The sequence below is a fragment of the Magnolia sinica genome, chromosome 4, assembly GCF_029962835.1.
Source record: "Magnolia sinica isolate HGM2019 chromosome 4, MsV1, whole genome shotgun sequence".
NCBI lineage: Eukaryota > Viridiplantae > Streptophyta > Magnoliopsida > Magnoliales > Magnoliaceae > Magnolia > Magnolia sinica.
The window spans coordinates 70,808,082-70,823,034 of NC_080576.1; positions in this window are offsets into that span (position 1 = coordinate 70,808,082).

Sequence of the window (14,953 nt, forward strand, 5' to 3'; positions counted from 1 at the left end):
ACCCTCCACAATATGCATCAATGTGGGCCTTGTAAGTCAGGTCATAATTAAGTACTTCATGAGGACATCAAGGCCCATAATACATGATCAGCTTATAGACAACCCATTGGGCTTACAATTCAATAAGGTCAGCCCTTACACAATGTTGGGCTCATGAAAGAGGTTTACAATCTATTGGGCCTATAAAACTACTTAAAAATCTGGTTAAGGTTAGCCTACAATATCACCACAAAGGTGGGCCTTGAGAGGCACTAATTAAGCCCAAAAATGTTTAAGGAAATAAGGTAAAGAGTGTGTGCAACACTACCTTAAATTTGGTGGGCCACAACAGCTCCAAAATAATTAACCATGCAGCAAATTTGGACCCCTTGCTGGAATTCCAGCCCACCCATTTCTTGGGCCTGCTGGAGTTCAGAAATTTATTTAGTCTAGAAGGGTTACTAACCCATGATGACCCACACATATGACAACGGGCCCCACCAGATAAAAAGGGGGATATACAACACTTACTTCAAGTGGGCCATGCCATTGAAATGTAGGCCCTGCAATCCAAGGTAGGGGCATCCCATGGTGGTTGGTCCTACGAGTCTAGGTATTTGGCCCAAAACTGATTCAAATTGCAGGCCACACCACGGTCGGTACAGGGGCATGATGGACCTAAAAATTTGTAATATATGCGTAGACCACACCTCTACAAAATTTTATAATTTTTGGATAACTAAAAGTATTTTAATTAATTTATAAAAATCAGTCTATCCAGAAAATCGGACTGACCTGGATGTCCCAACGTAGTGGGCCAGTCCAGCCCTTGCCAAAGTGTGTACAGGGGTCCATTAGCTCTAAATTTGTTATGTGGTTCCTACCATGGGTGGGACACCTACTTGTAAATTTTCATAATTTTTGGACACTCAAAAGTATTTTAATAAATTTCAAAATTACAATCTGTCCAGGGTGGAGTGTTGCTAGAAATGTAACTATCCTAAATTTGGGCCATCCAAATGGAGGGTTCTAGGCCTCCAAAATTCCTGAAATTTGGACCCAAGGTCCCTAATTAATCCTACAACAAAGTGGAACCTAGAAAGATGGTCCACCTTCTAAGAAAATATTTTTAAAATTTTATTTTTATGAGATTGTGCTGCTGGACTGCTCAGCAGAAATTTCTGGCAGTCCAATATGTTGGCCCACCCCTTTGTATGCCCAAATGGGGCCCATTGGCCCTAAAATTTTGAAGGTAGGTCTTATCATTTATGGGACACCTTTTTGAAAAATTTTATAATTTTTGAGGTAGTAAAAGTATTTTATTTAATTCATGCAAATTATGGATAGCAATGAATATCCAGAAAATCTGTTGGTGCAGAAAATACTGTTGTCCCATGTTTGGCACCATATGGGGTGGGCCTATACTTGCCCAAATTACTGGAGAATTGGTGGGTTTGATGGTCCCACATATGGACAGCAAGTGGGGTCTACTGGAGTGGCTCACTTACTCCCAAATCAAGATGAAAAATGAGCATTTCTAACATGCAATGTTGTTAAACTGTCCAGAAATTTCTAGATAGTTGGCCTACTTCGGCCCGTCCCATAGGTCTCAAACATGGGGGAAATGATGTGGGCCCCAATTCTCATCAAAGTGGGGTCCACACTATAGAAAACCCCAAAGAAATTTGAGAGAAAAAGACATATAAACAGTCCCAAACAATTACTCAAAATCATACTATAGATGGGCCTGAAATTTGGACAGCAACATATGTTGTCCATATTTCGGTCCATAGAAATTATCCAAAGGTTTTTGTATCCTAATCCATCAAGTGTGGTCCACCTAGATAGGTCATCAATATTTCAAATCCATCAGCACACCAAAAACTCGAAGAAAATCCATGTTTGGAGACCACCCAACCCATGCATGTCATGGTGGGCCTGGACATCTAGCAAGGTGGGCCTGGACGTCCCATTTTCTGATGGAACTGAGATGTTGCAGACCACATCAGTGGGCCACAAATTTTCAGCAACAAAATTAAGAAAAAATGAGAAAGATCACGACCATGGTAGAAGGTTCCAGCACTATAAACCTTCCACCTTCAATCCACACCATCCACTATATTGGTGGCTTATATGCATGCCATTTACAATTAAAAAGAGGTGCTGAGGTAGAGATATCATCCCTACCATGCATGCAAAGGTCTAAATGACCTATGAAAGGTTAGATCTAAGAAAAATACCTCATGGTGGGTCCCTGGAGAATGGCCCACCATGGAAGAAGATATGCATGCTCTAAGCCCATGACCTTGAATCTAGGAGTCAAGTAGGACCTCCACCATGGATTGGTGGGTCCTACATGCTTTCATTCATGTTGAAAAATAAAAACAAGAAGAAGAAAGGGAGCAGAGTCTTCATGGAGCAATCACCTCCAATGGACAAGCTCCAACACCAAGTGCTAGCTTCTATGCTTCAAGGGAGATATTTTAATAATGTAGATGGGGGTTTGAAGGTAGGATTGAGGGGAAGATAGGAGAAAGAGTTGTTGGAAATGAGGGAGGACATCTCCACCATGGAAGGAGAGAAATGAGAGAATGAGAAAGAGAGAAAAGGGTGAGAGAGGGGTATAACAAAGCAATCATTTATTTTCTTGGCTAGGGAAGAGGGTTGTAATCATAACACTTGGGGGGAAGAACCCAAGGCTAATGATGGGGTTTAGGGAAGAGAAATTGCATGGGGAAGAAAAAAGGTCTCATGATGACTTTTAGAAAAGAGAAAAAAAGAGTCATGATGAGTTTAGAGAAGGGAGTCCATCATTGCTAGACTAGGCTAGGGGTGGCTTGCATGGGGAATAGCGCACATGGGTGGGGTCGACATAGGGAAATATGCAAACTAGGTGGGTCCCACCAAAATGTAATCAACAGTCCAAATAATGTGCGGCCTACAACTTTTGATGGACACATCGAATTTATATATGCATGAGACGCGGCTTTGGAACCGCGGCGACGCAGCGATCGCAATGGCATAGGTCCTGGATCAATCCGAGTCGAGTTTACGTGACTGAACTCAAGGATGACCGCAAACGCTATTCGAGGGTCACGGGTCATTGGAATTTGACCGGTAGGACCGCAGGACCAACATGGATGGAATGCATACTCACACACACACATGCACACATGTGAATTGGGTCAGGTCTCACACATCTCTGAGTTGCTGTTTAAGGAAGCAGAAGATTCTTCATCAACAAAGGAGGAGATCTTCGACAATGCACTAAAATCTACTCATCTGCTTATCTGTAAGTTATTAGAGTCTAAAGGACCTTTGTGATCATTCCTTTGTAGGATTGGGTCTATGCTGTTTCTCACCCCTTGCAAGTCCTCTAGGAGGCCTCCGGCGAGAGTGTACGTGGTGGGTGCTTTGTGTTGACCATTGCTCTGTGGAAATCATAAACGTTAGGTCCTTTGTGTAGGTCTTTGGCCAAGGTGGTCTAAAAGTTGGGTGCGTTGTGTTGACCCTTGCTCGTGGGAGCATAAACAAGTGAGGTTCCTTGAGTGGATCCTTGGCCAGTGTGCCTAAAATCAAGTGCCACGTGTTGACCCTTGCTCATGGGATCATAAAAAAGTGAGGTTCCTTGAGTGGATCCTTGGCCAGTGTGCTTAAAATCAGGTGCTATGTGTTGACCCTTGCTCATGGGAGCATAAACCTGATTTAAAACCTCCATGTCAGCCTAGGTGTAGGTTGTACTGGTTAGAGGTAAACCTGATTTAAAACCTCCAGTTTGAGGTGAACCTATTGTGAAACCTCCTTAGTGAAATCCGGTACACTCAAGGGTTGAGTGCGTTTGCCGAGAGTGGAGTAGACAAGTAGTCGAACCACTATAAAAATGACTGTGTTTGTGATTAATGTTTGTCTTTGATTACTTGTGTGATTTCATTAAATGCTTTCATATTTGATCACACCTCACACATAGTTACATCTATCATAAACTCTGAATTGTATCATGTTTATCATTAAATTAGTTTTATGATTGGATCCTCTAATTGGCTTGGAAGCTATTAGAGTTACTTTGAAGAAATCCTGATTCATGCATATCTACCCAGGACAAGTTTGATAGGATTTTAAATAAACCATAAAATTTTTATAAAAGTCCTATTCACCCCCCTCTAAGACATATTGGCGTATTCCTACTTCAACTAAAGTAGTCATTACCACAATTTCACTAAGTACCTGTTTATGAAACCTCATGTATGTCTGAGTATCAAATGACTTCCTTTTGCTATGGCACTTAATTCATGCATACATGCAACCTAATCAAATGTTCTCACAAAGGACGTATAGTATGCATGTATAAACCGAACATTGTATCTTCCTAAAGCTTAATTAAGGATAGGTTACTCATGGGTGCAAGCCATGAAGGCCTATAAATTATAACGATCATAATTTACAAAGTTTAAATGGTAACGTTAATTAATTTATCTCTGATTGTCATTAAGTGCAAAATAGAGGTATTTGTGGATTTTTTTGCTATAAAATGGGTCTTTGGGAACCATGGAGATAATCCTAAAAATTAGAGTTGTACACAAGTCAAGTTAGCTCAGTCATCTTGCTAGACTAGACTTGGAAAAGCTTGACTTGCCTCGACTCGAAATTGGATTTGGACTGAGACGAGTTGGTTTTTGGAGTTTGAAAAAATTTTGAGCCAAGTTCGAGCTCGACTCGACTTGGATAGAACCTCAACTCGAATCGACTCGAATTGAATTGGATCAGTGGCTTGGTTATTTTGATATTGATGTTGCTCGCCAAGTGTTTGATGAAATGACTCAACGAAGTGTTGTTTTGGGTGCATATGTTCTCCGTGGGATCGGCTGGTGGCGAGGAAGGAGTGGATATGAAAAAAATCACTACAAACCAAAAAAAAATAAAAAATAACAAATAACATTATAAGATTTCCCTCGTATCTTGATTTTAATGTTGCTCGCCAAGTATTTAATGAAATACTTGTAAAGTGTTGTTACTGTTTTATATTCTATGAGAAATTGAAGATGCATTCTATGTGTTTGAGAAAATGTTACATAGGCTCGAACTTGGTTGGAACTAGCCCAAGCTACTAACAGAATTAAGCTCAGGCTCGAGGACTGAGCCAAGTTTGAGCTTGCCCAAGCTCGACTCGACTCGGATTGAAACTCAATGCAAATAGACTCTATTCGAATTGGCTCGATGACTTGGTTATTTTGATATTAATGTCGCTCGCCGAGTGTTTGATGAAATGACTCAATGAAGTGTTATTTTGAGTGCGTACATTCTTCACTGGATCAGCTTGTAGCAAGGAAGGAATGGATACGAAACAAATCACTACAAAAAAAAAAACTTTACATTGTAAGATTGTCCTCGTATCTTGATTTTAATATTGCACGCCAAGTATTTGATGAGATACCTGTAAAGTGATGTTACTGTCTTGTATTCTGTGAGAAATTGAAGATGCATTCTGCGTTTAACAAAATCTCAACTAGGCTCGAACTAGCCCGAGCTACTAATCAATCCGAGCCAAGCTAGCTAGTCAGGCTTGAGGACCAAGCTAAGACGAGTTCAAGCTAGGGTTAGCTACTAGCTGAGTTGAGCTGAGTTTTGCCAAGCTTGACTCGGTTCAACTCGTGTATAGCTCTACTAAAAATAATAATGCAAGGGTTACTGGAAAAGCCTATTGGCAATTAGCAATTAGCGATATCCAGTCTCACGACATGGATTGCCTCGTCTGCACTTTGATATTGTCCAAGCAACAATGGTATCAACCTTGTGCAGTTTTAGTTTTGTTCAAGTATTGATGATTCGTTATCGCACTTGCATGTTTTTTCTTGTACTATCTCTGAGCAACCATTGTCATTTAGCGACGACATGGGGTGAGAGTGGCAAGTGCAAGCCCACATCCAAACACACCACAACGACGATGATGGCTATGGTTTATGTGGATGATAGCAATCACGTGTACATCCAATGCTTGAACATGACATCTTCGGATTTGCCTTCATGACTGCGTAAGTGGCCGTAGAACATGGCCAACCCTTGGCCTAACACTCATACATGTGACGAGAGAAATGGACACCAGAATCGGTGTTTGGATCACATTTTAGAGGCCATAAATTTGTGAAAAACTTTGATTAAAAAATATTTTAATAATAAAAATATATAAATATATAATGTTTTGTTCGAAAAACTTGCGATTTTGGTGTTTTGAGAATAGTCCCATATTGGAAAGGAGATGAGAAAAATAGTGTTTATATGTGAGGTGTAGAGTACCTTATTATTTGTTTGGTTGAGTGGCCGTAGAGGTGCTAGTGGCACGCTTTGTTCTTGCGACAGGGAATATGGGTCAAGTGGCTGAAATGAACAAGTGATCTGAATGAGACCGGTGTGGATTTTATAAAGGCTGGAAACTAGCCATTGGAGTGAGGTGTAACTCCTCATACGACATTAATCCAACATGCACAACGGTCATATAATGGTCATAAAATGGCTAATTAGTGAGTCTTAATGGCCAACATGCAACAACAATAATCCGACATGCACAATGGTAAAAAACTGGCAATAACGGCTAGTTTCTCACAAACAACCAAATAACGGTCATATTAAGTTATGACCCTGGACCATAATGTTTAGCCACCCTAGCCTATATAAATAATGCCTAGATGGTTCAACAGACCATCACCAACAATCAAGTTATTCTCACTTACAACCCAACAAGAAGAGCAATTGTGTACTCTAATCAGTTAACAAGGTTCATACGAACCTTAGCCAGAAGACCTTAAGAAACATACCAAAGCAGTGGTTTAAAATTTTCTAATCTTCTTTCTGAATCTGGGGTTTTTCTTTTATTTACTACCAGAAAAATTGTGTATACAGAGTTTCGTTCGTGGTTCTTCGTATTTGCTGAACGTAGAACCACACCCAGGCTTGTCGTACCCTAGAGTGGTTTACCTGAAACCTATCAGCATGCTCAATCATTTTGAGAAGGGGTGAATAACATTTTAAGAACAGTGTGACCACACGAGCTTAAGCATGTCCTTTTATTTTCAGTTTCTTACAGAAATTGTAAAATCTGCAATTTGTGATAACAATCTTAAAACGTTATTCGAATGGATGTATCTTCCATCAAACTGATGAATCAGGATCTGATTCGTCTCGATCAATTTGACGGATCCAATTTTACAACTTGGCAAAACAAGATCAAGTTTCTCCTAATGGCCTTAAAGATTTATTATATTTTAGATCCAAATCTATAGCCGCTACCTGAAGCTACCGACGAGGACACACCTGGACATATTATTGCCCGCAATAAATGAGCTGAAGATGAACTTCTATGTCGTAGACACATACTAAATGCACTCTCCGACCGATTATACGATATGTACATACAAACGTCATCTGCAAAAGAAATTTAAACCGCCTTAGAGTTCAAATACAAAGCTAAAGAAGAAGGTACCAATAAATTCCTGATTGTCAGGTACTTTGACTATAACATGATAGATAATAAACCGTTGGTAGCCCAAATCTAAGAATTGCAGCTAATAGTAAATAAAATCAAGGCCATTAAAATTGATCTGCCTAAATTATTCTAAGTTGGAAGTATTATCGAAAAATTGCCCCCGATGTGGAAAGACTATAGAAAGAAGTTGTTGCATAAGACTGAAGACTACACACTGAAACAAATCTAGAGACATCTTCAAATTGAAGAAGAATCTCATAATTGCGATAAAAAAGCTAAAAATGAAAATTCCTTGTCCAAAATACACGTAGTAGAAAATACCAATAACAAGAATCTCAAGAAGGATGATTCCCTAAAACCCAATAAAGGAAAATTCAAGAAAGTTTAAAGGTCCTAACCATGTCTGTGGAAAAATCGGACATTATGCTCAAATTTTTCGATATCGCGAATCCAAGAAAGAAACAAGTGCAGTAGAGGACGATATAGTTGAAAAAGATGAGCTATTAAGTCCTAGAGGGAGGGAGGTGAATAGGACTATGCCAAATTAAAAAATTAACAGCGAAATTTAAACAATTAAATAAAGATAGCACTTAAACAATCCACAAAGCGAAAATGTAAAACAACCTCAAAAATATAGTATTAAGTGGTTGATACAAACTTGGTTCTAAGGACAGCCTGACACAAAAAACCAATAGTTTATGGCAGGATAACCTTAATAGAACGTGGGTGAGTATCAAAAACTCAAACTGAAGATAATATGAAAGAAATAGAAACTAATCTATTACAACATTCACCACACAATGCTCAAATGTAAAGATTAAAACATTCACATCCACAAATACATCCCACAATCTTAAATCACAAAAGATAAAGAAAAAAAACCACAAATCCACCAAACACAAAGAATTATAGTGGTTCGCCTGTGTGTACACCAACTATTAAACAATGGCCACCTAACTACTGCACTCCTAATATCCTCACACGGTGGATATTAGCGTTCACTATGAAATAGGTTTTTAAGGTTCATCTAAAACCCTCACAATTGTGTCTTTCAAGTGGGCTTAGACAATTCAAAAAACCCCACACTCTGAGTTTTCTGGAACACCTCAGACAAACCAAAACAAAGAGATTTTTCTAGCACAATCTCTATGAAACCAAAATAAAGAATTTACAAAGCTATAAAATACCTGGATATTCTCCTTTTCATGCAGCCCGGAAGAACCAATTAGGAGTAGAAGTTCAATATCCACACTCACTTATGAAATGGTTCTAGGTTCTAAATTGATTTTAAATTAAATCACCTTGGGCTAGCTTGATGATTTTGATTCCAAGAAATGAGAATACTTCAATCCCTCTTTCAAATAAAGTTGGAATGCAAAATACAAAATCAAATACAAAGAAAGCTAATTAAAGCGAATATATAATGTGCACTAAATAGCTTAAGAATATTACTAACTTATCTCTCAGTGTGGCATATTGATTTAGCTTGAATTGAATATCAAACTCTGAAAATCGTGCTTTATTTATAATTATAGAAATTGCACTCTCGACTGGTCCTGAGGTCAGCATGACTTGTCGTAGGATCAACAAACTTTTAAAATTTGGACACGATAAGATCAGGCCATTCGATGACTGGTCATAGGGTCTGCTCGACCGGTCGAGTGGCCTCAACGACCAGTTGAGTCCTCTCCATGACTGGTCGTGTGGAACCCAATTTATTTGTTGGATTTTGAGTTGAGCTTGTAGGACTGGTTGAGCATAGGTCGAGTACTGTTAACACGACCGGTCGATCAGTCTCCAGGACTGGTCGAGGCTTTAATAAAAATCCTAAAAATCAGTAACAAACTTAGGACTAGTCGAGGAATTCTTGGACTAGTCGATCTAGTGCTAGGACTAGTCGAACATAATCCAAGACTAGTCGAGAAACAATCTATGCACTTATAAAGTGACCCAATTTAAATTATGTATTCAAAATGACCTACCATATGGTCAATCTAGGGTCATTCATACCTTATACATAATGTATAAACATTGAAACTTCTTTTCCTTTAGTTGATAGGTGATCTTTGAAGTTCACGAAGCTTGAGATCTTGACATATATAGAAGCTTGAACTTGAGACCTTTTAAAGCTTGAATTTGGCTAACATTGAAGCTTGAGCTTGAGGTTCAAAGTATAGGAACTTTGTCTTGACTTGAAGCTTGAACTATGAATCTTGAAACATTGAATTCATACTTGATGTTGTACTTGAACAAGAACATGTAATCTTGCATTTGAAGTTCTTGAAGTAAAGACCATTGTCCTTGCACTGTCTTGAATATATTGATGCGCTACACAAGACACAAATTCCAAGATGTTTTGGCACTTCAAAATTTGACAATTATAGGAGCTAGAAACCATAGCACTTACAATCTCCCCCTTTGTCAAATTTGTGACAAAACACACTTCATAATAACATAAGCATTATACGCACAAAGAATCATGCACCAGTTATCAAAAGAAGCTAGTGACAATCTGGTTAAAGAATCATGCACTAGTTATAAATAGATCAAAAAAAATCAAATCAATTCGCATCAATTCCACCAACAATACTCCCCTTACTTACTCCCCCTTACCAAAAAATAAAAATAAAAATTGGATGAGTACCTCAACCTATCCACAATCCATCCAATCCATCCAGAATCCACATGCCATATATCACAAGCATGACAAATTTCTCCCCCTTTTTGTCACAATATGACAAAGGAAGGAACCAATAAATAGAAGTGGAAGTAGATATATAAGGAAGAATAAGAAGAATGATGAGGAATAATGGAGCAAGATAACAATATAACGAATCCATAAGCAAGTCATGTTCAAGCATAACCAACCAAATTAAACTAAGTTAAGCCAAGTACAACCTTATAAGACAAAAGAAATCCAAGCATCATTAAAGTTATTACAAACCAAGATAAGCAAAAACTAATCAGAACCCAATGAAGGAGCAGGTATGGTAGGATCAAATTTATGAAGTCCCTTGTTAAGGTGCCTGAGATACTTGCACATATATTTGAATTGCAAATAATGGGACACATTCATGTTTTCTACCTTCTCCTCTAGAGAGCGCAACCATGCATCAAAGTCAGATGGCTGATAATCAGGATTATCTGCTGAATTAGATTCGATCTCAACAAAAATATCATCCATGTTAATGTCATTTAAAGGTAAATCACCTTCTTCTTATTCACTACAGCAGCTCCTCTAACACCGACATTGACTTGGCCTGTGGCTAACCTTAGATTCATTTTGTTTATATTGGAGTTGTTGAAGATTAGGTGTTAAATGGGAGCCTCTCCAACAGGCATAACCACTAATAAATGGGTGGCCAACACAGTCATAAGATAAGCAAAAGGGATATCACTATGTCCAGGATAGAGACAGAATTGAATGATGCAATGACAAATTAAAGAAGGAAGACATACATTGGTTTCAGAAACAATGGCATGAAGAATCCGAACCATAAACGTAGTGAGTTCAGTTTTGTTACTAGAATGAAGATAAACATTAGAAATGAATATCCTGTGAAGGACTCTATATCTGGGTAACAAATACTTTGAATCAAGCGCATTTCCATTAGTACTCTATTGCGCATCTATATTGCATAATTCTTTAGTAAGCATTCGTTTTTCAGATTTAGATGGTTTAGCTACTAGAGTGCTAATAGGAATACCTTCATCATTGATAGGTATGTCCATTAGACCAAAGATCAGTTGTCGGTCTACTTCAACTGGACCATCTCTAGTTGCAATAATAAATGTAAGATTTTCAGTAGAAAAATCAGAGATGCATGAATACATAGCTTGCGCAATGGACCGGTATGCCGACCCATCCCAATGTAGAATAATCCCATCCTACAGATTCGAGAAGAGGAAAGATTTCAAATGGAGCTAGATGTTCAACATGAACAGGTCGTTCAACTATAACATTGCATAACCTTATATCCCGCACATAGGAGGGATCATCGTCGGGTGACCGAAGGTGGCACACTGTGATAAGTGATGATTTAGAAGATGAAGGACTACGAGAACTTTTCTTTTTGCCTCTACCTTCCATTTGCAACTAGGAAATCAAGGAACTAAGTGGTTGCAAAAGATGTAGAGTAGTTTTTCTTAAGATTAGATTTTGGAGAAGAAAACTCTAAAAACCACTATGAAACAAGAAATAAATCACACTAAAGAAGAAAAAGGAGTGATAAGAACTTGAATCTACAAGGAAAATGTAAATAAAGCACTAACCTTTAAGAACTAAGAGATAGGTTCAACCGGTCGACCGAGGACCCGTTGGAGAAGAAACTCAAAATGAAGAAAAATGGATTTTTTTTCCCAAATAAAGCACCATCTCACGTTATACGACTGGCCGAGTACTTACTCAACCGATCGTGCCATGACTGGTTGAGTATGCACTCGACTGGTCGTGTATAGCCCAAAATATGCAATTTTCATATAATTTGAAATTTTAAACTTATAAAATAACAAATATATATATACATTATGATACAAAAATGCATGAATAATCAATTCAAATTGCACGTACCAAGATCAAATTTTAATTTAGAAAATTTACTTTTGTCAAGCGATTTTATGAATATGTCTGCAAGTTGAGTCTCGGTCGGTATGTATTCCTTCTTCCACTAATTCACGAATATAGTGATATCTAATGTCAATGTGCTTGGTTTGTGAATGCTGGATTAGATTTTTAGATATATTAATTGAACTGGAATTATCACAATATAAAACCATAGAATCCTGTGCAATTCTATAATCGCTTAACATCCTTTTCATCTATACAAGTTGAGTACATGCATTACCTGCCGCAATGTATTCAGCGTCAGCAGTTGAAAGCGATACGAAACTTTGTTTCTTACTTTGTCAAGAAACTAAATAGTTCCCAATATAGAAATAACCACCACTGGTTGATTTTCTATCATCAATGTTACGAACCCAATCAGCATCAGTGTAACCAACTACTTGAACACTAGTATCATGTGGATATCAAAGATCCAAATTTGCATAGCTTGCAGCATGTCGCATAATCCACTTAACAGCAGTTAAGTGTGACTCTTTAGGGTCAGATTGATATCTAGTGCAAATTCCTACGCTAAATGTAATATCAGTTCTACTTGCAGTTAAATAAAGTAAACTTCAATCATACTGTGATATAGTTTAGGATCCACACCTTACCTGTAGAGTCCTTTGAGAGTTTCAAAGTAGTACTCATAGGAGTATCAAAATTTTTTCTATTCTCAAATCTAAACTTTTTAATTAAATTCAGAGCATATTTGGTTTGAGAAATAAAGAAACCATCAGGTTGTTGTTTAACTTACAACCCTAGAAAATAATTCAATTCCCTAACCATGCTCATTTCGAACTTAGATTTCATAAGATCCGCGAACTCAACAGTCATGTTAGCACAGGTAGATCCATAAATAATATCCTCAACATAAATTTGTACTATTAAAATGTGATTATTATGTTTCTTAACAAACAAAGTCTTATCAACACTTCTCATTAGAAAATTATGACTTAGCGAAAACTTAGTCAACTTTTCATACCATGCCTTGGGAGCTTGTTTCAAACCGTAAAGTGCCTTTTTCAGGCGGTAGACATGATTCGCATTCTTAGGGTCTTCAAAACCAGTTGGTTGTTCAACATACACTTCTTCATGTAAATCGCCATTTAAGAAAGCACTCTTTACATCCATTTGGTATATTTTAAACTTTCTAAAGCATGCAATGGATATAAATAGTCTGATTGATTCAAGATGAGCTACTGGGGCAAAGGTCTCATCATAATCGATACCTTCAATTTGAGTATACCCTTCTATAACCAGCCTAGCCTTATTTCTAACGATATTACAAAGTTCATCAGACTTATTTTTGAAAATTCATTTAGTTCCGATAATGTGTTTATCTTTAGGTCTTGGAACTAAGTACCAAACATCATTTCTAACAAATTGATTAAGCTCTTCTTGCATCACATCTATCCAGTTTTCGTTAGTAAGAGCTTCTTTTACGTTAGTCGATTCTATTTGAGATGTAAAGCACATGTAATTACACATATCTTCTAGTTGTTTACGAATGCGCATACCAGTGAGAGGGTTTCCAAGAATTTGATTGGTTGAATGGTCTTTAACAGTTCTCAGTTCAAAGTTATTTTGACTTGATGAAGAATCTTGTTTATCAATTAGAAGTACATCATTTTCTGAATATGGCATAGGTGTATTCAAGTGATCGTCAATGACCACATTAATGGACTCTTGAATTACACCAATCCTCTTATTAAGAACCCTATATGCTCGACTATTCAAAGCATACCCTCAAAATATCCCTTCATCACTTTTGGTATCAAACTTACCCAAATTTTCTCGGTCACGCAAAATGTAGCACATGTTGCCAAAAACTCGAAAGTATTTGACAGTAGGCTTCTTATCAAATGACATTTCATAAGCCATTTTACTATTTAATTTTCTAGTATAAATGTGGTTAATTATATAACACGCAATATTTACGGCTTTGGCCCAAAGATTTTTAGGGAGCTTCATACTATTTAACATTACATTTGTCATTTCTTGAAGCACTTATTTTTTATTTTTATTATACATTTTTGTTGTGGTGTTTTGGGTGCAGAGAATTCATGTGATATTCCCTGATCACTGCAAAACTTCTCAAAACCGCTATTCTCAAATTCTGATCCATGATCGCTACGGATTTACAGACTCGAGACTCTTTTTTAGTTTGGATACGTCTAAGTACCCTTTTTACTTCATATATAGTTTTTGATTTGTCTCTTAAGAAGACTACCCAACTATATCTGGTAAAGTCATTAACAATTATCAGTATGTACTTCTTGCTCCTCGACTCTCCGTTCTGGTTAGTCCAATAAGATCCATGTGGAGAAGTTCGAGCGGTTTAGATGTGACATTGGAGTTCACCTTTTTGTGAGTACTCCTTGTTTGTTTGCCAACTGGCATTTGCCACATATTTTATCTATTTTCTGTATTTTGGGTAAGCCTCTTACTAACTCTCTTTTGCTCAATCTATACAAGTTGCAGTAGTGTACATGTCCAAGGCGTTTATGCCATAACTCGGTCTCATCGGTATGGACCATGTAACACGATATATTAGATGAACTAGAATCACTTACAATGTAGCAGTTTTCAGAAGTTCTGCGACCAGTTAATATTACAGAACCATGTTTATTTAAAATTTCGCACCCTAGATTAGTAAATTTTACACTATGATTATTATCGCATATTTGAGAGATGCTTAATAAGTTGTGTTTTAACCCTTCTACATATAAAACATTTTTAAATAAAGGAAGGTTAAAGAGTTGAACCGTACCTTGGCCAACAATCCTGCAGTTGCTACCATCACCGAATGTGACTGAACCATTAGTCATGTCTTTAAGATTGATGAACAAACCTTTGTCACCAGTCATGTGTCTGGAGCATCCACTGTTTGG